General features: G+C 39.2%; 1 protein-coding gene across 2 annotated transcripts in view; it reads right to left on the reverse strand.

Moving 5' to 3' along the window:
* Nucleotides 1–23,359, reverse strand: part of PKIB (cAMP-dependent protein kinase inhibitor beta) — a 120,751-nt gene that overhangs the window by 44,182 nt on the left and 53,210 nt on the right. For both annotated transcript variants that reach the window (XR_011568405.1, XR_011568406.1), the window contains exon 3: nt 4,482–4,551. The gene's annotated coding sequence lies outside the window, so the exon portion shown is untranslated. The remainder of the gene's footprint in view (nt 1–4,481; nt 4,552–23,359) is intronic.

Genomic DNA, 23,359 nt, shown 5'->3' on the forward strand with positions numbered 1-23,359 from the left:
CTCTGCTCTGCCTCGTTCACTACCCCAGTTAAGGGTGCCAGCCTGTCTAGATTCGATGGATCTCTTCACTCATTATCCTGCCTCCATTCTGTTGCCCTCTAATCCATTATTTTCATACTGTTCATGGGGTTCTCAAGGCAGGAATACTGAAGCGGTTTGCCATTCCCTTCTCCAGTGACATTACTTTGCCAACAAAGGTCCGTCTAGTCAGGGCTATGGTTTTTCCAGTGGTCATGTATGGATGTGAGAGAGTTGGACTGTGAAGAAAGCTGAATGCCGAAGAATTGATGCTTTTGAACTGTGGTGTTGGAGAAGACTCTTGAGAGTCCCTTGGAGTGCAAGGAGATCCAACAAGTTCATTCTAAAGGAGATCAGTCCTGAATGTTCATTGGAAGGACTGATGTTGAAGCTGAAACTCCAATACTTGGGCCACATGATACAAAGATCTGACTCATTTGAAAAGACCCTGATGCTGGGAGGCATTGGGGGCAGGAGGAGAAGAGGACGACAGAGGATGAGATGGTTGGATGGCATCACCAACTCAATGGATGTGAGTTTGAGTAAACTCCAGGAGTTGCTGATGGACAGGGAGGACTGGCGTGCTGCAGTCCATGGGGTCACAGAGTCGGACATGACTGAGCAACTGAACTGAACTGAGTCCATTCTTTACACTAGCCAAGCAAACATCACTATCTCAGCTCTCTGACTACTCCCCTTAAGCCAAGAAAATGTTGCCCAGTTCCTTAGCATGACTAGCCACACCCTCCCTGATCTATACTCTGCTTACTCCCCAGCCTGAGGTCTTGCCTCCCCTGACCTCAGGTAGGTATGTGAAAGGAATTGCTCCCCATCCAGGGCATATGACTCCCAGACACACTCCCTTCACCTTCACATTCAGGCCACTGGCTGGAGCATCTACTTCCAAAGTTTCTCTTGACTAGGTCAGCCTCTACTCAATACTGAGCTTCAGCTCAGGAAACACTTCAGGAGGCATTTTGGCTTCACTTGACTGCATCCCAAGTACATGGTGATGGTGGTTTAGTCGCTAAGTTGTGTCCAACTCTTGCGATGCCATGGACTGTAGCTTGCCAGGCTGCTCTGTCCATGGGATTTTCCAGGCAAGAAAAACAGCCTATAACATGAATTTCATTACATGAATGAATTGAGCAAGCAGTCAAATGAAGTCTAAGGAGTCTCACTGGACTGGCCAAAGCCACAAAGGTTAGGCGTGATACCATGAAGAGAAGACCCAGGCCTTTGGCTACATGTTGCAGTGTTCCCTTCTCTCCATCATGCTGGCATTTGCCTTATTAATCTCAATTACATTTACTCTCTTCATTAACCCTTCAAAACATTCTCTTCACGTGTTTGCAGAATGTTATGCATTTATACCGAGGGTTATAGTTTTTGCCCTCAAAGCCGACCAATGTCCCCTCTTACGAAAAGGCTTCCTGGACTCCCCTAAAAAGTAGTAGCCATGGCTCCTGTGATGCTCTCGAGCACTCCTGCAGCATTTTTTATACTGCCTTCCCTCCTTGTGATCCTGTGAATTTTTCAGAAAATAGGACCATGCTGGATTCATTTGACATCTCTGATATCCAAGACTATTTTTGGGACACAGTAGTAGTACTTAATATTTGTTGACTGTAATGGCTTCCCTGGTGGCTCAGATGGTAAAGAATCTGCCTGCAGTGTGGGAGACCTGGGTTTGATCCCTGGGTTAGGAAGATCCCCTGGGGAAGGGAATGGCAACCTACTCCAGTATTCTTGCCTGGAGAATCTCATGGACAGAGGAGCCTGGAGGGCTACAGTCCATGGGGTCGCAAAGAGTGGGGCGTGACTGAGCGACTACCACACACACACACACACACACACAGAGAAAATGGCTCTTCAGAGCTGAACAGTGTGTCCAAATAAGAGCAACTAAAGTGATGCCAAGGAAAAAAAATGATGCAAGAAGACAGACTACAATGATGATGGCTCTGTCATCTAGAGATTTGTTGGAGTTTGAAAAAAGGCACAGTTGGCTCTGCTAAGATGAAGAATCAAGAAGGCAATTGAGATGATGGTGTCACTGCTGGAACAGGCTGCCTCTCCTGGCAAGAACCTCAGTCTCCCAGTGACCTTCCTGCTTCTTTTTATTCAGGATGGAGAACTGGAGTCAGAAAAGAAAAAGCTCTCTTTCCGACAGCTGGACAGGTAAGTAGGAAAGCTCAGTCACAGAGTGCTTTCTACACTCTGGGAAGCCTACCTACAGTCAACGCTAGAAGAACTGGTTTCATAGGTGTCACAGGTTCCTGATGTGGCAGTCAGCTGATGTGATGGAAATGGAGCTGAGCTGGGGGTAGAAATCCAAGTGTTGATCCAAGACTTGCCCGTGGCCTTGGGCAAAGCTCTGGGCTTCATTTTTCTGCTCTGTGAGATGAGAGGTTTGAACTACATGGTTTCCTACAGTAGTTTCTCATGTAGAAATTCTTTAGCATAGGGAGTAAGCACTTGGATTTACTAATGCAGCTATAAAACCAAGGGGAAGAAGACTGTAAATGTGGGTAATGACTGCAAATGAAGACATCTAATCTCATCCTTTTCACTCCTGTCACTTGGTCTAGACTAGTTGAAGCACATATCCATAATGATATTCCCTCATCCACACACAGCAAGCACAGCCAAAAGTTTTATGAATAAAAAATTAGAGATACAGTAAGGCTGTAAAGCAGCAGTTTGCAAATATCAAAATCAGTGCGGCAACTTTCGAAAAACAAGCTCTGATGCCCTGCACCAGATCTACCAAACCAGAATCTTTAAGATGGAACCCTGGGTATGTTTTTTTACAAGGCTCTCATGTGCCTTTGGTGATCAACTAATTTGGAGTTCATTTACAAAGGAAAAATAGTGTTTTTCAAAGGGTAGCCTGTAGATCATTTTCATGTAAATTATCTAAGATGCTTGGCAAAAAAAATCTAGGAAGATGGCCCCAAATCGGCATTTTAACAATTCTTTCAGTGATTTTACAAATAGCTTACATATGCTGACAAACGAAATAATCATACAGGCAAGACCTCAAAGTCTACTGAACAATATAGTGAAGACAGGAAGTTCTGACTGCGAGAGGTCCATTCATCATTATTACTTCTATCGTATTTCATCATCTCGTTTACTCCCATAAAAAACTGTGATACAAGCACTTTTATCCTCATTTTACTGACAAACTGAAGCAATAGAGAGTTCAGGTAATTTCTCCAAAACCATGAGATTCATAAATGGATACAGGAGAACTGAAAAATAATGCCACATAGCTAAAGAACAGCCTATACTGCTATAGAATTAAAGAGTTCAGCACAACCTTTTAATTAAATCATCTGCTGAGATCTTATCTGAGGAAGCAAGTTAGCAATATGCCTCAGTTCCTGTTGGCTGGCTTTATTACCTACATCACAAATGTCTACGTCATTAAAAATAATCATAGATTAGCCAAGATGTAAGGACTAGTAGCTAATAAACAACAGTTTAAGGGATGCCCTCAAATCCTAAAATGATCCAAGGTAGTCATCACTTCTAGTCAACAACCTTTGAAACAAATATTAGCTGATGAGAAGCACAGAAATATGCTGTGCAGGGTCTCGCCCACTTGGTGAGGAGCCCAGTCACCTCCAGATCTTAATTATCTGACTCTGCTTCATTAATCTATCTTTATACTATGGACCCTAGACTGTATGCCTTTCAACATGCTAGAACAGGACTACATTAGACTCGAAATATCTTTCAGGGAATACAATATAAAATGCTATTACTACAAACACATTTTTTTTAGGACAAAACTCTCTGCCCCCTTTGATTCATCTCAATTTGTCTAATAAAATATGTTTGTGAAAAGATGTGCTTGTCTTGATCTCTTGCTACACTGAAGTAGAAAGGATCTCCCAGATTCCCCATTCCTGCGTTGACAAGGACTTGGTATCGCACAACAGAAGGTATTTCATAAATATGATGAAACCAAATGGATCATAGCTATTACGAGCTCTAACTTTGATTTTTTAAAAACAATTCACTAAAATCATTAATGGAAAAGACAAAGTTGTCCAAAACCATACAATTTTTAACAGAATTCAAATCTTTCCCTTTCCTCTGTTTATATCCTACTCTTTCCCTCTTCCTTTCACATTGATGTTACAGCCTTTCTAAAATATGTGAACACACAGATACTTTCACAAAGGGGAAAAGTAATAAAAATGACATTAAGAAAGAGAAATTGCAAAAAAATAACTAAACATTCAGTAGTTGTTGATAGATTTGTTGAAGGTTTTCTGACTGAGGATTTGTTTTCCTTAAGGATGACTTTTGTGTGTACTTTGCTCCCATTCAAATTTTGCATGCCAACTCAGATTGTATCACTATATCTTGTCAAATGTTTTACTGAAGGAGCCATTTCTTCCACAAAATCAGTATCTAATTTCCTAAGTAAAGAAGAAAAAAATACTTACAAATATCTGATTAAAATATGCTGCTATTTCTAAGACAGATGTAGGAAGAAACTCTGACAAACCCTTTTTCCTGTAAAAAAAAAAAAAAAAAAGACTATGAAAAACCAGATAAGGTGAAAATCCATTTAGATCATCAAATTTCAATCATTTTGAAAAATGATTAAAAAAAAAAAAAGACTGAAAAACCAGATAAGGTGAAAATCCATTTAGATCATCAAATTTCAATCAGGACATAAAACTGGTAAACATCATGACTTGTTTGACTTTCTTGAGAAAAGCAGAATCTCCAATTCTACAACAAAATTTTCTATTAAAAGTCAAAAGGGTTCATTTCAAATAACAAGTGTTAGTACCTAGGATTGCCAGCTACAAAATGCAATTATACTACAACAGTGCAATGAGGGATTAATGTCAAGCTGAGAAAGTCATCATGTAGGCTCCCTCCGCTGTGCTCTACATCACTCTAGTCTATCTCTACTATTGAACCTATCACCTATATTGTTAATTTCTGATTAGTGCCTGCCTTCCCATCCCCCACCTCACACAAGTTTCTTAAAGCCTTTTGAGGGCACAGACTGTGATTCATTCACCTTGCCACATGGTAGGAGGGATGCAATAAATATCAGTTGAATGTCAAGGTCTGTGAGGTGCTTTTCAGACTCAGAGCTGCTTGAACGCATACTTATCACTGCGGAAGAATTTTAAAACCCACAGCAGACATCTTTCGATTGCATTCCTCTACTCAGCCTCCTATATGATTTTCTCTGTTCCTCTCACTGTGTATCTGAAACTGTTTTCCTTCAAATGAGTCCTATTTGTTCAGATGAGATAAAGGGGAACTGAGAAGAGGAAGAGAAAAATAAACGAACAAATGATCATATGGGAAGTAGTAACAAAGCAAAAATTTTACAAGCTTCAAAATTTATGTAATATAATGCAAATATGCACCCCAAAAGAGCAAGATTAAGAAAAATACTTTTGTAGTCCTAATTTTTCAAACATTTGTTTATGGCTCTCAGAAAAGATCTAGTAGAAACTTCAAATAGGAACCCAGTTTAAAATCAGGTAAAAAGCTTAACACTGTTATTCTTTAAAAAGCATAATACTGTTATGTCTTTAAATGTATATTTAATAAATCCCTATAATTTTACACTTTTTCCAGGATTAAATTTTGTTTTTATTTTATGAATTTCCACCTATCTCTTCCTATTTCACTAGAATCAAAAGAAAGAAAGACTGACAGTTTTTTCCCTCTTCACTTCTTTGCAGCTTATGCTATATTCAAATATATTCATGCAACGGACTTTAAAAATAATATCCATATGAATTTTTGATTCTTCACAGACATCAAAATTCAGATTTATGGGTGATATGCTAAACACAAATACACTAAAGATTAAGAGACTGAGAGACTCTCTACTTATCCTTTAAACTATCAATTATCAAAACTACCAACAAAAGAAAAGTAATTTCTGAAAAGGCTTTAAGAACAGTGGCATGCCTTTAACATCACCAACAAATTGTTTTGAGCACACATCTCCTATATATGAAAATTCATGTTTATAAATTATAAGTACCACTCTTCTAATGAAAAACATAATTTGTTATATTATCATTGACATGTATGTTAAATACATTAACAGAAATTTAAATCAAATAAGAATACTGTAAATATAACTTAAGTGTTCTACTAAGTTCTTCCTGAACTTCCAGGTTGGATGCAGAATTTAGAAGACCTTGCTACTATACAAGATCTAATTTCCTCTCCATTATCTCTCCTGTAACTACAGTTTAACTAGGGAAAACCTAGTTAAATATACATATATACATATAACTACTAAGAGATTCCCAAGGGAAAAAGGCCAGTGGTTTCAGCAAAGGTTATTACAAGCTTTTCAAGAGGAGCAAATCAAGATGTGGGTGGATCAGCAGAAATTCATCATATTAGTATACATGCACATGCAGGGGTGTGAATTAGCATAGATCTTGCAAATCAGCTAATTCAGTGATTTTCAAACTATTTTAAAATATTTCTTTCCCAAATGAACTCTTCAGCAGGTGGCCAATATGTTAAGACAGACACAAACAGAATGGCTCTGGCTAAAACAGCTTCAGTCTCTACCCACTCTGTCTTCTTCCACCTCAACTCTCCCTCCACAAATTTAGTTTGGAAATTACTTGACAACACTGCCATCTTAGAGATAAAGCTACCATGCTGAAGAGGGAACGAGTAGCTGTTATAAGACAATGAAATAGATAAAGCAGCTGAATGACTGACCCTGGACACTGGACTGTCTTCCTTGTAGATGTCCCTGCCTTGTTTTCATGGACTGGCTTCCCTGCACAACCCCAGCAGATCTCATTTGCAAATTTAATTTTTAAAGTATGATCTGGTAAGATTTAAGGTACTCTTTGCTTCTAGGATTTGATAAAATAATGAATACTTATCCTTTTCTTTTAAATCTATACGAACTTGAAAGTTTTCATGACTTGAGAAGTCAAGCATGTCAGTATGCAAACTCTGCATAAAGAAGGATCCTGTTCACTTCAGATAGATCTAACACTGCACTTATACAGCTTGGCTTCGTGTACCTCACCCTACCTAGCCCTGGACCTGATCTGACAATTTCTCCAAAAAAATGAAATACAAATATAAAGATGAGGCCTGCTTAGTTATATTAAATAAATGTCTGCCTCTATCATCGGAGAAGGCAATGGCACCCCACTCCAGTACTCTTGCCTGGAAACTCCCATGGACGGAGGAGCCTGGTGGGCTGCAGTCTATGGGGTCGCAAAGAGTCGAACACAACTGAGCAACTTCACTTTGACTTTTCACTTTCATGCATTGGAGAAGGAAATGGCAACCCACTCCAGTGTTCTTGCCTGGAGAATCCCAGGGACGGGGGAGCCTGGTGGGCTGCTGTCTATGGGGTCACACAGAGTCGGACATGACTGAAGCGACTTAGCAGCAGCAGCAGCAGCCTCTATCATACCGAGGATTGTAGGACTGAAGATGAAGTTGTTTGAGAACAAATAAGCAACTAGAGAACTCCATGAGGTAATACTTAGTCAATGGTTGCACTGAGCTGTTTTACAATTTCAATGAGCTACTAAATCCACTGATAGCTGCTTCAAGGGACATTAGTTTCTACTTTTGTTTTGTTTTTAAAGGCAAATCATAGTTCTAAAATGTATAAAGGCCTGAACATTCAAAATATCAGATGAGGGGATGGAAGGGAGGGAATATATGTATACATATAGCAAATTCACATTATTGTACAGCAGAAACTAACACAATATTATAAAGCAATTACACTCCAATTAAAATAATTTTATTAAATAAAAAAATGTATATATCAGGTGAACTTTATCTGCTTCCTAAAAAAAAAAAAAAAAAAAAAACTGACCACTTCAACTGCAAGACCCAGTTTTGAAAGGCTGTTTTCTGACGATGCAGTTAATCTCTCAAGCATTATAAAGATGAAATCAAACATCAAAAGATGAATCAATGTGACATGAGAGAGTATGGACATTCATGAGGATGTTTTCTATCCACAGAACTCAAATGAACTAGCTTAGGAAAACAAATGATTCTATATGCCTGACACAGAATAAGCACTCAACACATGTTTACTGCATAAACAAAGAATGAATGAATGAATGAAAGTTGAAAACAGATCAGAAGCAGGTAGAATAAGGCCAGATTATCAAGAGTTCTGAAACAGACTTTATGCTATGGGCTACTAAACTGAGGTTTAACAACAAAAATGGCTCTTCAAAATAAAAATGAGTGAGCTGATAGTAAGCAAACAGTAAATCCAGCTGTAAGACTCTAGAAGTAATCTTGGCGTTGGCAATAAAGCCCACCAAAGGGGGAGACAATAAAACTGGATTAAGGAAAGTGTAGCAGAGGCTTCTGCTTGGGTTCTCAATAGCTCTTCTGCTCTTCTTTAAAAAATACAAAGTTCAGCTGGGTACATAGCTAAGGACCCCATTACCAAGCCTCCCATGCTGGTAGATGCCACCATGTAACTGGATTTTGTCACTGAAACATGAGCTATGAGTGTAAGTGATGTATGCGTTTCTAGGTTATACCATAAAGAGAGGGGAGTGTGGCCCTTCCCTTCTCTTTTTCCTTATTTGAAAACTTGATAGTATCTGTATGGTGAGCCATCATTCACCACATGGACAAGGAAACCACCCTGGGCATGACAAAGCAACAAGATGTAAGTAGCCCGTATCCCTAACATGTCAAGCCATTACACCATGTCTGTACCATCTACCTGGGCTGTAATAAGACAGAACTAAACCTATACTACGTTTAAAGAAAGTGAAGTCGCTCAGTTGTGTCCGACTCTTTGCGACCCCATGGACTGTAGCCTACCAGGCTCCTCCATCCGTGGGATTTTCCAGGTGAGATTACTGGAGTGGGGGGCCATTTCCTTCTCCAGGGGATCTTCCCAACCCAGGGATAGAACCCAGGTCTCCCACATTGTAGGCAGACACTTTACCATCTGAGCCACACTATGTTTAATCCACTATTATTTCAGGACTTTATTATAACTGTCAAACCAATATTTTAACTAATTCAGATGAATAAAAAATATTTTGAAGTAGAAAAATCCACAGAATGTGGTGATAGGCCAAAGTGAATGAAGGAGGGCAACAAGTTGAAACAATTGCAAGGTTTTATGTTTAGGGAACTGGATCACAGAATCACTAACAAAATAACAGACGAGAAGGAGAGCTAGTAAGTTTAGATGCTGGCAATATTGCCAAGGGGACGGCAGAGTAAGTAACTGGAACTATGGGCCTGGCACTCAGACAAGAGGAGAAAATTAAAAACGGAAATTTCAGCAATTTTGTATCGTATATAGAGTTGAAAAGATGAGAACTGATAGAATCTCAGACTAAAGAGATCAGTGTGTGTGTCAATGAATAATAGTGTGTTCTCACAAGAGGCAGGAGGGAGAAGCAGTAAGCAGCAATTAATAAGAGAAGGGTAATCAAAACCACAATGAGGTACCATTTCACGCCAGTCAGAATGGCTGCAATCCAAAAGTCTACATGCAATAAATGCTGGAGAGGGTGTGGAGAAAAGGGAACCCTCTTACACTGTTGGTGGAAATGTAAACTAGTACAGCCACTATGGAGAACAGTGTGGAGAGTCCTCAAAAAACTGGAAACAGAACTGCCATATGACCCAGCAATCCTACTGCTGGGCATACACACTGAGGAAACCAGAAGTGAAAGAGACACCTGTACCCCAATGTTCGTCACAGCACTGTTTATAATAGTCAGGACCTGGAAGCAACCTAGATGTCCATCAGCAGATGAATGGATAAGAAAGCTGTGGTACATATACACAATGGAGTATTACTCAGCCATTAAAAAGAATACATTTGAATCAGTTCTAATGAGGTGGATGAAACTGGAGCCTATTATACAGAGTGAAGTAAGCCAGAAAGAAAAACACCAATACAGTATAATAACGCATATATATGGAAAAAGTGTGGTCAGAGCGGGCTAAGGCTGGAAGAGAGTCTGACACTAACAACAGTATAAAGCTAAGCACATGAGCTTTGGAGCCAGGCTGGCTCTAGAACATAACCATAACTGGGCCACTTTAATACAACTTTTCTTATGTATAATGTGAAAATTCTTTCTGGGGCTATTGGTAGTTCTCCTCCATTCTTCCATGGAGGAAGATAATAAAGCTGTTAATAAAGCTAGTGGATGCGATGGAATTCCAGTAGAACTATTCAAAACCCTAAAGGATGATGCCATCAAGGTGTTGCATTAAATATGTCAGCAAATCTGAAAGACCCAGTAGTGGCCACAGGACTGGAAAAGGTCAATCCTCATCCCAATTCCCAAGAAGAGTAGTACGAAAGAATGTCCTAACCATTAGAAAACTGCACTCATCTCCCACACTAGTAAGGTCAAGCTTAAAATCTTGCATGCTAAGCTTCAGCATTATGTGAACCAAGGACTTCCAGATGTCCAAGATGGTTCCAAGAGGAACCAGAGATCAAACTGCCTACATTTGCTGGATCATAGAGAAAGCTAGAGAATTCCAAAAAAACATCTACCTCTGTTTCATTGACTACACCAAAGCCTTTGACTGTGTGGATTATAATAAATACTGTGGAAAGTTGTTAAAGAGATGGGAATACCAGATCACCGTACCTGTCTCCTGAGAAACCTGTATGCAGGTCAAGAAGCAACAGTCAGAACACTGTATGGAACAACCGACTGGTTCAAGATTGAGAAAGGAGTATGGCAGGGCTGTCTGCTGTCACCCTGTTTGTCTAACTTATATGCTGAGCACATCATGAGAAATGCCGGGCTGGATGAGTTACAAGCTGGAATCAAGATAGGTGGGAGAAACATCAACAGCTTCAGATATGTGGATGATACCACTCTAATGGCAGAAAGCGAAGAAGAGCTAAATAGCCTCTTGATGAGGGTGAAGGAGGAGAGTTAAAGAGCTGGCTTAAAACTAAACATTAAAAAAACTAAGATCATGGCATTCAGCACCATTACTTTATGGCAAATAGAAGGGAAAAAAGTGGAAGTAGTGACAGATTTCCTCTTCTTGGGCTCTATAATCACTATGGTGGGTGACTGCAGTTATGAAATCAGAAGATGTTTGCTTCTTGGCAGGAAAGCTATGACAAACCTAGACAGTGTGTTGAAAAGCAGAAACATTGCTCTGCCAACAAAGGTCCATATAGTCAAGGCTAGGGTCTTCCCAGTGGTCATGTATGGTTGTGAGAGCTGGACCATAAAGAAGGCTGAGAGCTGAAGAATTGATATTTTTGAACTGTGGTGTTGGAGAAGACTCTTGAGAGTCCCTTGGACAGCAAGGAGACCAAAACCAGTTAATCTAAAGGGAAATCAACCCTCATTAAAAGGACTGATGCTAAAGCTGAAACTAGTGTTTTGGTCATCTGAAGCAAACAGCTGACTCACTGCAAAAGTCTGTGATGCTGGGAAAGACTAAGGACAGAAGCAGAAGAGGGAGTCAGAGGATGAGATGGGTGGATGGCATCACTGATTCAATGGACATGAATTTCAGCAAACTTTGGGAGATGGTGAGAGACAGAGAGGCCTGGCGTGCTACAGTCTGTGAGGTCAGTCTGGGAGACAGAACAACAACAAATGTAAATATAGAACTTTTGCTCATAGAGTGTTCTGAAGATTAAGACAATGTCTTTGTATAAATACCTTAATAAACAATAGTCATTATTATTAGGATGTTCTTTGCAGCAAAGGAGAAAGTGCACTTTAGAAGGTTAATGAATAGTACAAGATCACAAATCATTACTTTACTGGGGGCAAAGGAGTATAAACTCAGCTTCATCCAAAACCCAATTGTCAATTACCAACACAGAGCCAAAACAGAGCTGTGAAAATTTCAAACACACTTGGGTATTTTTTTCATTAATAAAATTGATTTATAGCCAACTTTTTTTTATCCCTTCCTTCTGACTTCCATTTCCTTTCAAAACGAACTCTGTATGAATTCCTGTGTGGTTTTGATCCCATTATTTCCTGGGCCAAAGGTTTCCCTCTTTAATCTACTTTGCCCTAATATTCTTCTATTTCTTCTTCCTACCATCTAGGAAAAACACAGGTAGAAAAAAAAATGTATTAGAGAAATCTTATTCTAAGGCATATATCTTTATTAACTATTTGATAAGCTTCAAATTTAGGTGCTTCTACCTAAATAAAACACTGATTGTTAGTTTTAGATTTTAGAATAGCATGAAGAAAAAATCTGAAGTAGCATTTTGAGATAAATTCATTCTTAACAGGTCTTTGGAAGAGTTATTCTTGGAAACTATCTCTAAGAATTATCTCTGAAGAGCAAACCAGCCAAGACTTCAAACTCAGTTCATCAGTAAAGAGGCTTAGGCTGAAATGCTCATCTCTGGTTTTCAAATTCCCCTTTACTAAGAGAGGCAGCCTAGCCTTGTTTCTCTTTCTCGTTGTTGTCATCACCATTTTGAGGATTTTTTTTTTTAATCCAGGTATATAGGTCAACTAGAAAAACCCATCGCTTTTCTAATTCATAATCTGTCTAGAATTGGAGAGCCATTTAGAGCAGGCCATTGCATTAAACTGTACAGACCGCACTTCATGACTGCAACCCAATACTCACAGTTGGATTTTAAAACGTTAACATCATTAAAGTACAAAAGTAGAATAAAGGAAAGTCTTAATACACTTTTCTACAAAGATGTATTCTTCCCTAGAGTGTTGCTTAGTAGACATACTAAATTCTTTACATTTAGTTCAGTTCAGTTCAGTTAAAAGGCAGAGGAACCAGAGATCAAATTGCCAACATCTGATGGATCATGGAAAAAGCAAGAGTGTTCCAGAAAAACATCTATTTCTGCTTTATTGACTATGCCAAAGCCTTTGACTGTGTGGATCACAATAAACTGTGGAAAATTCTGAAAGACATAGGAATACCAGACCACCTGACCTGCCTCTTGAGAAACCTGTATGCAGGTCAGGAAGCAACAGTTAGAACTGGACATGGAACAACATACTGGTTCAAATAGGAAAAGGAGTATGTCAAGGCTGTATATTGTCACCCTGCTTATTTAACTTATATGCAGAGTACATCATGAGAAACGCTGGGCTGGAAGAAGCACAAGCTGGAATCAAGATTGCCAGGAGAAATATCAATAACCTCAGATATGCAGATGACACCACCCTTATGGCAGAAAGTGAAGAAGAACTAAAAAGCCTCTTGATGAAAGTGAAAGAGGAGAATGAAAATATTGGCTTAAAGCTCAACATTCAGAAAACGAAGATCATGGCAACCAGTCCCATCACTTCATGGGAAATAGATGGGGAAACAGTGGAAACAGTGTCAGATTTTATTTTTGGGGGCTCCAAAATCACTGCAGATGGTGATTGCAGCCATGAAATTAAAAGACGCTTACTCCTTGGAAGGAAAGTTATGACCAACCTAGATAGCATATTCAAAAGCAGAGACATTACTTTGCCAACAAAGGTCCGTCTAGTCAAGGCTATAGTTTTTCCAGTGGTCATGATGGATTTGAGAGTTGGACTGTGAAGAAAGCTGAGCGCCAGAGAATTGATGCTTTTGAACTGTGATGTTGGAGAAGACTCTTGAGAGTCCCATGGACTGCAAGGAGATCCAACCAGTCCATTCTAAAGGAGATCAGCCCTGGGATTTCTTTGGAAGGAATGATGCTAAAGCTGAAACTCCAATACTTTGGCCACCTCATGCAAAGAGTTGATTCATTGGAAAAGACTCTGATGCTGGGAGGGATTGAGGGCAGGAGGAGAAGGGGATGACAGAGGATGAGATGGCTGGATGGCATCTCGGACTCGATGGACGTGAGTTTGAGTGAACTCTGGGAGCTGGTGATGGACAGGGAGGCCTGGTGTGCTAAATATATTTATTATTTAAAAGATGAATTAACTTATTTAAATATGCTTCACTTTAAGACATTACATTCAAGGCAAGAAGATTATGGACAGAACAAAAAAAGAGACAAAACTCAACAAAGATATATTTAATGTCAAAGTTATCTCCTTCCTTCCCCTTCTTGGATTTTAGAATGACTACATGTCTCACACGGAGGCCAGTGACATTTACTACTAGCCGAATTTACACTTCCTCTATCGGTACCTTGTCCATGTCAGGATTTATCTGGCTCAGAGGAAAAAGGCAGCTGCAATGGTGACTCACTAAAATGGTGATTCACAATTCTCAGGGAAGCAGCTGCTGCTAAAAGCTGTGCTTCACACATCAATCATTTGCTGATTGTCACAGCTAGTTCAGGCACATTATCTGCTTGGCCCACTGATTGTGTGGTTGTTGATATGTGCATCGCATTGCAGTGTTCCTGTTGTCATACCATGCTGCACTAGTTGAAATAACATCATCCTGTGGACCTTCAAAAATGAGAAAATCCACATCATCATGAAAATACAACCATCTCATGAAGGAGCCGATGAAAAGAGCAGTCATTCTAAATGCTAAGAGACTAGCTGATTTTCAGTAGTACGAGTCTACCCACCTCTGCATTTCTCTGAGGGACTGACCTCAGTCAGTCACAGTCCAGCAGTATCATAAGTGCCAGATTTGGGGTTATGGCTTGAGCGATGACCCCTCCTCCCCAAAGGAAATGTTGAAGTTCAAACCCCAGTACCTTAGACTGTGATCTTATTTGTAGATGTAACCAAGTTAAGATGAAGTCATACTGCTGTAGGGCAGACCCTTAATCCAATACAACCGATGACCTTAGAAAAAGAAGGAAGGAAAAGGGAGGTGGCAAGACAGGGATAAATTAGGAGCCTAGGATTAACATACACACACTTCTATGTATAAAATGGGGCTTTCCTGGTGGCTCAGATGGTAAAGAATCTGCCTGTATTGCAGGAGACCTGGTTTTGATCCCTGGATCAGGGAAATCTCCTGGAGAAGGGAATGGCTACCCACTCCAGTATTCTTGCCTGGAGAATTCCATGGACAGAGGAGCCTGGTGGGCTATAGTCTATGGGATCACAAAGAGTCAGACATGACTGAGCAGCTAACATGTATAAAACAGATAACCAGAAAGGACCTACTGTATAGCACTGAGAACTCTACTCAGTATTTTGTAATAGCCTATATGGGAAAAGAATCTGAAACACACACACATATATATCTGAATTGCTATGCTATACACCTGAAACTTAAACAATCAGATCAGATCAGTCGCTCAGTTGTTTCTGACTCTTTGCAACCCCATGAATCACAGCACTCCAGGCCTCCCTGTCCATCACCAACTCGCGGAGTTCACTCAGACTCACGTCCATCGAGTCAGTGATGCCATCCAGCCATCTCATCCTCTGTCGTCCCCTTCTCCTCCTGCCCCCAATCCCTCCCAGCACCAGAGTCTTTTCCAATGAGTGTGAATCAACTACACTTCAGTTAAAAAAATTTTTTAATAGGGGGAAAATGTTAAGACATAGAGACACAGGAGGAATGTCATATGAAGATGGAAGCACAGACTAAAGTAATATATCTATAAGCCAAGGAATACCTGGGTCTGCCAGAGGCTGGAAGAGATCAGGAAAGATCTTCCCCTAGAGGCTTTGGAGGGAGCACAGTCCTGACAACACTGTGAAATGACAAATTACCAGTTTGTTGTATCGTGTTATGGCAGCCCTTTTCGGGCATCCATCTGGGGATAGTGAAAGAGTATCAGCAGCTCCTAGAGGGTATGGTATAAAGTGTGTTGACTTGGGAAACAACAGTGACTTTAACGTTTTTTTCAAGCCACATTTACTCAGACTTTTCTCAAATTAAAGCATCCCTAAATTCGTAGATAACTGAGCATAAACAACATCAGGATCAGACTAACAGATTAAAAAACATAATATTGGCTTGAGATGAACCAAATATCCCATAACAGCTTGCATGTCTAGTGCTTCCTGGTATCTCATGACCTTTTGGTATTAACAGATACAAAGCTGTCACCATCTTTACTCATGCCTAGAAGTTCCAACACATGCAAAAGAACGAACAGATGCATTAGAATCATTACAGAACCTGTTTCCATAATGTTTGCAAATCAAAAGAAGTGCATAAGAAATGTGTATAATCAAAATAAGGAAAACAAGAAATATGCTTAAGAGATTGAGCCATTAAACTAAACCTTCATAATCTTGCTTAAGCTTTTAGCTTGTTGTTCAATTGTGTACGACTCTGTGACCCCATGGACTGCAGCACACCAGGCCTTCCTGTCCTTCACTATCTCCCGGAGTTGGCCCAATTCATGTCCATTGAGTGGATGATGCTATCCAACCATCTCATCCTCTGTCCCACCCTTCTTCTCTAGCCTGCAATCTTTCCCAGCATCAGGGTCTTTTCCAATCAATCAGCTTTTTGCTTCAGGTATTGGAGCTTCAGCTTAAGCATCAGTCCCTCCAATGAATATTCAGGACTGATTTCCTTTAGGATTGATGGTTTGATCTCCCTGCTGTCCAAAAGACTCTCAAGAATCTTCTTCAGTACCACAATTCGAAAGCATCAATTCTTTAGCACTCAGCTTTCCTTATGGTCCAACTCTCACATCCATACATGACTACTGGAAAAACTACAGCTTTGACTATACAGACCTTTGTCGATAAAGTGTTGTCTCTGCTTTTTAATATGCTGTCTAGGTTTGTCATAGTTTTTCTTCCAAGAAGCAAGCATCTTTTAATTTCATGGCTGCAGTCACCATCTGCAGTGATTTTGGAGCCCCCAAAAATAAAATCTATCACTGTTTCCACTTTTCCCTCATCTATTTTCCATGAAGTGATGGGACCACATACCAAGATCTTAGTTTTTATTTTGGAAGGTAGTAAAACATAGCAAACTAGACTCAGACACCTGTGAGTTATGCTACCTCCACTACTAACTAGTTCTGTTTCTGTAGGCAGGCTATATACCATCTCCAAACTTCAATTCAATCATTAGTAAATGAGCCTAATAATGTTACTAACTTTATAAAGAAACCATTCGGTAATTATCAGCAACTATTCCTAAGAGTCAGACACGACTGGGCGACTTCACTTTCACTTTTCACTTTCCTGCATTGGAGAAGGAAATGGCAACCCACTCCAGTGTTCTTGCCTGGAGAATCCCGGGGACGGGGGAGCCTGGTGGGCTGCTGTCTATGGGGTCACACAGAGTCGGACATGACTGAAGCGACTTAGCAGCAGCAGCAGCAGCAGCATTCTTATTACCAAGGGCTTCCCAGGTGAAGAGGTAAAGGATCCACCTGCCAATGCAGGAGGAGCAAGAGACGCAGGTTCAATCCCTGGGTTGGGAAGATCCCCTAGAGGAGGAAATGGCAACCCACTTTAGTATTCTTGCCTGGAAATTTCATGGACAGAGGAGCCTGGCAGGCTAAAGTCTATGGGGTCACAAAGAGTTGGATACAACTGAGCACACACATTCTTATTACTAATCTCAGTCTTAGCTAAATTTGCCACTTCACTCATGGAAGAGATATTCCTTCAGGCCTCTGCTTTCTGTTTTAAAACCAGAAAGAAACAAAGCCAGCTGCAAAATGGGTCAACTCTAAACAGTACCCATAATGCCATAGCCTCTCTTTCTACAACTAGACAGAAAGAGTAAATCCTTTGTAAATATTGTTGGTAAGAATCTTTCTAAAATGTGTTAATCCCTTTATCCCATTTGGTAAATAGAAGATACTGGACATGGCAGTATCTTTATACATCTTTCAGCCTCTTGCACTTTTTGAAGGTCCTTATTCAGAGTAGCAAATATTATTAGGATGATTTTTTATATAGTGCTTTAATATAGCAAAATAGTTTCTTGTAATTTACAAACCATGCTCATAATCCCCTTATGACATCATTTTATTTTTTTTGCTTCACTATGCTTTACTTCCATATGTGGAATTTCAGGTAGCTAAAAGGCCAGCCATCAAACCCTAAGTCTCATTCTTGTCAAACTAAAATAAATGTCAAAAATACAGAAATTGATATTTTCAAAACCTCTTTCGAACTGTTAAATTTTTGAAACTAAGATAATTCAATGGGGGAACTGAATTTCTTTTCAGGAAATGGTGCCGGGACAACTAGATGCAAAAGAATGAAGTTGGATCCATACCTCATACCACACACGGATTAACTTAATGAAAGTCACTCAGTTGTGTCGACTCTGCGACCCCATGGACCGTCCATGGAATTTTCCAGGCCAGAATACTGGAGTGGGTAGCCTTTCCCTTCTCCAGGAGAGCTTCTCAACCCAGAGATCGAACCCAGGTCTCCCGCGTTGCAGGAAGAATCTTTACCAGCTGAGCCTCAAGGGAAGCCCTTGATTAACTTAAAATTGTCATAAATCTAAATGTAAGAGCTAAAACTATAAAATTTTTTAGAAGAAAATAAGAGTAAGGCTTCATGACCTAGGTTCAGGCAACAGACACCAAACACACCAGTGACAAAACGAACACAATATTGCAAAGCAATTATCCTTCAATTAAAAATAAATATCCTTCAATTAAAAATTAAAAATAAATTCCCTGGTGGCTCAGTTGGTAAAGAATTTGCCTGCAATGCAAGGGACCCAGATTCTATCCCTGGATCTGGAAGAGCCCCTGGAGAAGGAAATGACAACCCAACTCCAGTATTCTTGCCTGGGAAATCCCATGGACAGAGGAGCCTGGCAGGCTACAGTTCATGGGGTCCCAAGAGTCAGACACAACTTCATGACTAAACCACCACTGCTACTGCTAAGTCGCTTCAGTCGTGTCCGACTCTGTGTGACCCCATAGACGGCAGCCCACCAGGCTCCCCCGTCCCTGGGATTCTCCAGGCAAGAACACTGGAGTGGGTTGCCATTTCCTTCTCCAATGCGTGAAAGTGAAAAGTGAAAATGAAGTCGCTCAGTCTCGTCCAACTCTTAGCGACCCCATGGACTACAGCCTACCAGGCTCCTCCGTACCATATATAAATTAAACTTCACCAAAATTTAAAACTTTTGTGCACCAAAAGACACCATCAAAAAGTGACAAGGTTACCCACAGAAGTGGAGAAACTATTTGTCAATCACATCTGATAAATGACTTGTATCTAAAGTATACAGGAATTATTACAACTAAATCAATAAAAGATAACCCAATTTAGAAAATGGGCAATGGATATTAAAAGACATTTCTCCAAAGAAGGTATGCAAATGGCCAATAAGGACATGAAAAGATGCCTAACATCATTAGCTGCTAGAAGATGCAAATTAAAACCACATTGAAATACCACCTCACACCCACCAAGATGGCTATAATAAAAAAGATGGACAATGACAAGTGTTGACAAGGGTGTGGAGAAACTGAAAGCCTCCTTCAGAATATAAATATAAATACAGAATATAAAATGGTGCAGCTTCATTGGAAAAAAGGTTGGCAATCCTTCAAATTATTAAACAGAGGTATGGTGGTGGCTCAGATGGTAAAGCGTCTGCCTGTAATGCAGGAGACCTGGGTTCGATCCCTGGGTCAGAAGATTCCCTGGAGAAGGAAACGGCAACCCACTCCAGCATTCTTGCCTGGAAAATCCCATGGTCAGAGTAGCCTGATAGGTAACAGTCCATGGGGTCGCAAAGAGTTGGACACCACTAGGAGACTTCACTTTTTCACTCTATGACCAGCTATTTTACTCCTAGGTATATATATACACCAATGAATAATGAAAGCACGTATCTACACAAAAACTTTCACAGGAATAATATTTTAACACTGCTTCATAACAGTGTCCTTCATAATAGCCACAAAGAGGAAACAAAGTGGGTGTTCATCAACTGAAGAGTGTTTAAACATAATGTAGTGTATCCTTACAACACTGTATTATTTGGCAGTAAAAAGGAATGGAGTGCTGATGCATGCTACAACATGATGGACTTGGTAACATTACACTGAGCGAAAGAACACACATGTGTGGTTCTATTTATATAGAATATCCAATACATACAAACTTACAGAGACTAAGTAATTAGTGGTTTCCAAGATCTGGGGGGTGGTTTGGGGGAACTGGGGAGTCACAGCTAATGGTTTAAGGGTTTCTCTTGCAGTGATGAAAATGTGACCATGGTGATAGTGAATGAATATACTAGAAACCATTGTAATGTGTTCCTTAAATGGTAGACTTTTATGGTACATGAATTATATGTCAATAAAGATTTTTTAAAGTAAATTTACTGCAAAACATTCTCAGAGGATGTTAATGTTCAGCGTGAATATGTGAAAGAGGACTAGTATACAATATGCCAACCATGATTATGTATAGAGCAATCTACTGATAACAGCATTTTGAAAAACACATTGATAACAGATCCCAACTTGAGCTTGTTTTCTCTTTTCTAAACAGAGAATGTAGGATTAGGAGACCACTTTGTTGCATTTTCCATATTTTGTATATGTTCTATATTTTGATCATTCTTCTAAAATAGTAAGAGATGTCTACATATGAATAGCCAACCTGCAAATATTAATGTTTCATATATAATGAATGGTAATAATATTGAATGCCAGAATATGTCAATCATTGAGATGTTCCCTTTTATTTATAACTCAGTTTCAGATCTCTTTTCTTGAAGAAGTCACAAATTTTTACATGAAAGCATGCTCCTTTTGGTCACTTATTAACTAACATACACAGTCATCCTTAGGACTATAAAACAGCACAGGAAGATTGCCTCATCTTATTTTGACCAAGAATATCTGCCTAATGGAAGAGGAACTTTCTAGTGCAAGTAACCATGTGCTTATTTAATTCCAAGGTGTTCACGCCTTTTACGCCTTCAGTGATTACCACTGTAAACATAAAGCAAGCTCTCTGGGCCATGAAGTCTAAGCAAGGAGGATGCCAGAAGAATGCTACAGTTTAGTTTCTAAGCCTACAGCAGAATACAGAGCTACAGAAAGCTACAAGTGGCAGACGCCTTCGAGAAGAACATGTTTAACTCATTAACCTCAGTCCTCTAATTTCAGAACTGAGGTCCTGTACACTGAGGCCCTGACTGAGTTGTCTGGATGGAGAACAGAGAAAGAATGAGGACCCAGGTCTTCTGAATCTTCCCCAGTGTTCTTTTACGTCATGCTGACTCTCAGTGCATAATGCACCATGGGCTTCTTTGCCCTTGACTATGCTTCAGCAGCAATGAAGACACATACAAGTATGATAAACGCACCGTGTTTATCATGGGCTCTCTTAGGCATGTCAGAGTCCTCTGAGTTCTGCTGTGTTCAGAAAACACCTGCAAATGATGCTGTGCTCAGCCTTCTCATTCATCCAGAACTGTGCCTGACATTTCCAACTCATTTGTAAAGGCAAACTAAAGAAGATAATTAATTTTCATGATCTTTCAGGACATTTTAACGTCATCCAGCTCAGGATAAGTGTTTTCACTTTTTATTTTCTTTTGTGCAGATCTTTCTATTGTTGACTGTCATTCTCTGTGCCCCTTTATATAAAAAGTTCTCATGTTTTTTTTTTTTCTTTGTGTCCTCTAAAGATAGCATGAGCACAAGTCTCTCAGCTAATAGATTTTCAAATTACTTCACTTTTGCATTTACAAATTTCCCCTTGCTACTTCATTAAATCAATGTTATTCACATAGACAACTTTACACCTAAAAAGTTTGAGACTGAGAGTTTATCAAATTAGACTTTTAAATTCTAGTTGAGAATGTCTCCTTTCAAACAGTGAGATTCATGCCATGAGTTTTAAGGATGTCAAAATAATATATTCTCCTTTATCAAGCTAAAACTTATTCAGTGATTGTGTGAAAATTAAATAAGTCCAATATATATAAATAAATCACATAACAGCAAAATGGTCTTGCAAAATTATTTCACACTTAGTTTAACTTATCGATAGATTCATCATTCACAATGTTTTTAAAAGCATAATTAAATTTTGCATGATCTCTGAAGAAGAAGCATGGTAAGGGTTGAATATCCCTGAGGCCAACAATTTTTGAAAATATGTACTAACTCTCTAGAAAATTTTACATTCATTCAAGTACTTTTTATGTATATATTTAATGCCTCATTAATTTTGTTATGTAAATTAAGAGTAAATAAAATTCTAATAAGAAGTAGAGATCTTCAAACTTGATAAGCAAACAAATTATTTTAAAGTATTTAGAAACATCCATTTTCACATAAATTACATGAAAATAAAAAACATCTTTATTCACTTAAAAAGTCCATATGATTTCTATTTGGTAAAGTTAGTTTTTGTTCCTTAAGAAAAAAGGAACTTTTTAAAAGTTTTATTAAAGCTTTTATTAAAAATATTAAGTAATTCAAGCCTACTGTTAGGCTATAATTCTGCTGTATCTCATATTATATCCCCAGCGTCTAGAAGAAAGCCTGACAAATAGTCAAATAGTAAGTCAGTGTTTAATAAAAATTTGTCAAATGAATGCCACATAAATGAATAGCTGTCACTGTTGATATAAAATCTAACATTACCAAAGGATTCAAATGTGCCAGGAACTATGCTAAACTCTATTTTGTTGGTTTTCATTCTCAGTCTCATTCGAGAGGAACCTCTGTCATCTCCATTTTATAGATAAGACTAAGTTCAGAAAGGTTAAGTAAATACCCAAGGTTAAGACTGCAAATTTAGAAGGTTTAAGGATTTAAAACCCAATTCTCCCTCACTGCAGAGCCTTGCGTTTAAATCCCTATTCTATAAGAACAATAATACTAGCAGTGATATAATAATAATAATAATAATAATGCTGAGCCATTCCTGTATACCACACATCGTTTTAAGCCTTCACATAGGTTAAAATTCATTTAATCTTTACAGCAGTCTTATAAATAAGATAATACTATCCCCAGTTCACAGATAAGCACACAGAATGCGTTATTCTGGTTCCCCCTAAATTATGTCCAATAATTATGCTTGTTTTTATCATGGCCCTTTTTGAGTAATAAACCAAAGAAAAAAAGGTATAGTTATGGTCTTCCTCCAGAAGTTTGTCTCAAGTCTTGCTTTGGTGGGACCCTGACTAAGGCATAAACACATAATAAAAATATCTTCTTCTGAGAAACTGAAATGTGCTAGGCAACTAATCCATATTATTATCAGAGTCCTCCTAACATTCTCAAGACAGATATGATTATCCTCATTTCATTGATGACAAAACTGAGGCTGCTAGAGATTGCCCAAGCCACAAGCTATCTATCGCCCAAATACACTATCCAATGACTACTGGTACTTCTCATTGTCTGGAGATAAAGATTTTCCTGGAGCTTTGGCAAACTAGAACTACCCCATCCTTGAACACTCTGCCAAAGCAGCCTCTTCTCTACATGCCTTACCAC

Source organism: Bos indicus, chromosome 9 (genome assembly GCF_029378745.1).
Source record: "Bos indicus isolate NIAB-ARS_2022 breed Sahiwal x Tharparkar chromosome 9, NIAB-ARS_B.indTharparkar_mat_pri_1.0, whole genome shotgun sequence".
In the NCBI taxonomy this organism is placed as follows: domain Eukaryota; kingdom Metazoa; phylum Chordata; class Mammalia; order Artiodactyla; family Bovidae; genus Bos; species Bos indicus.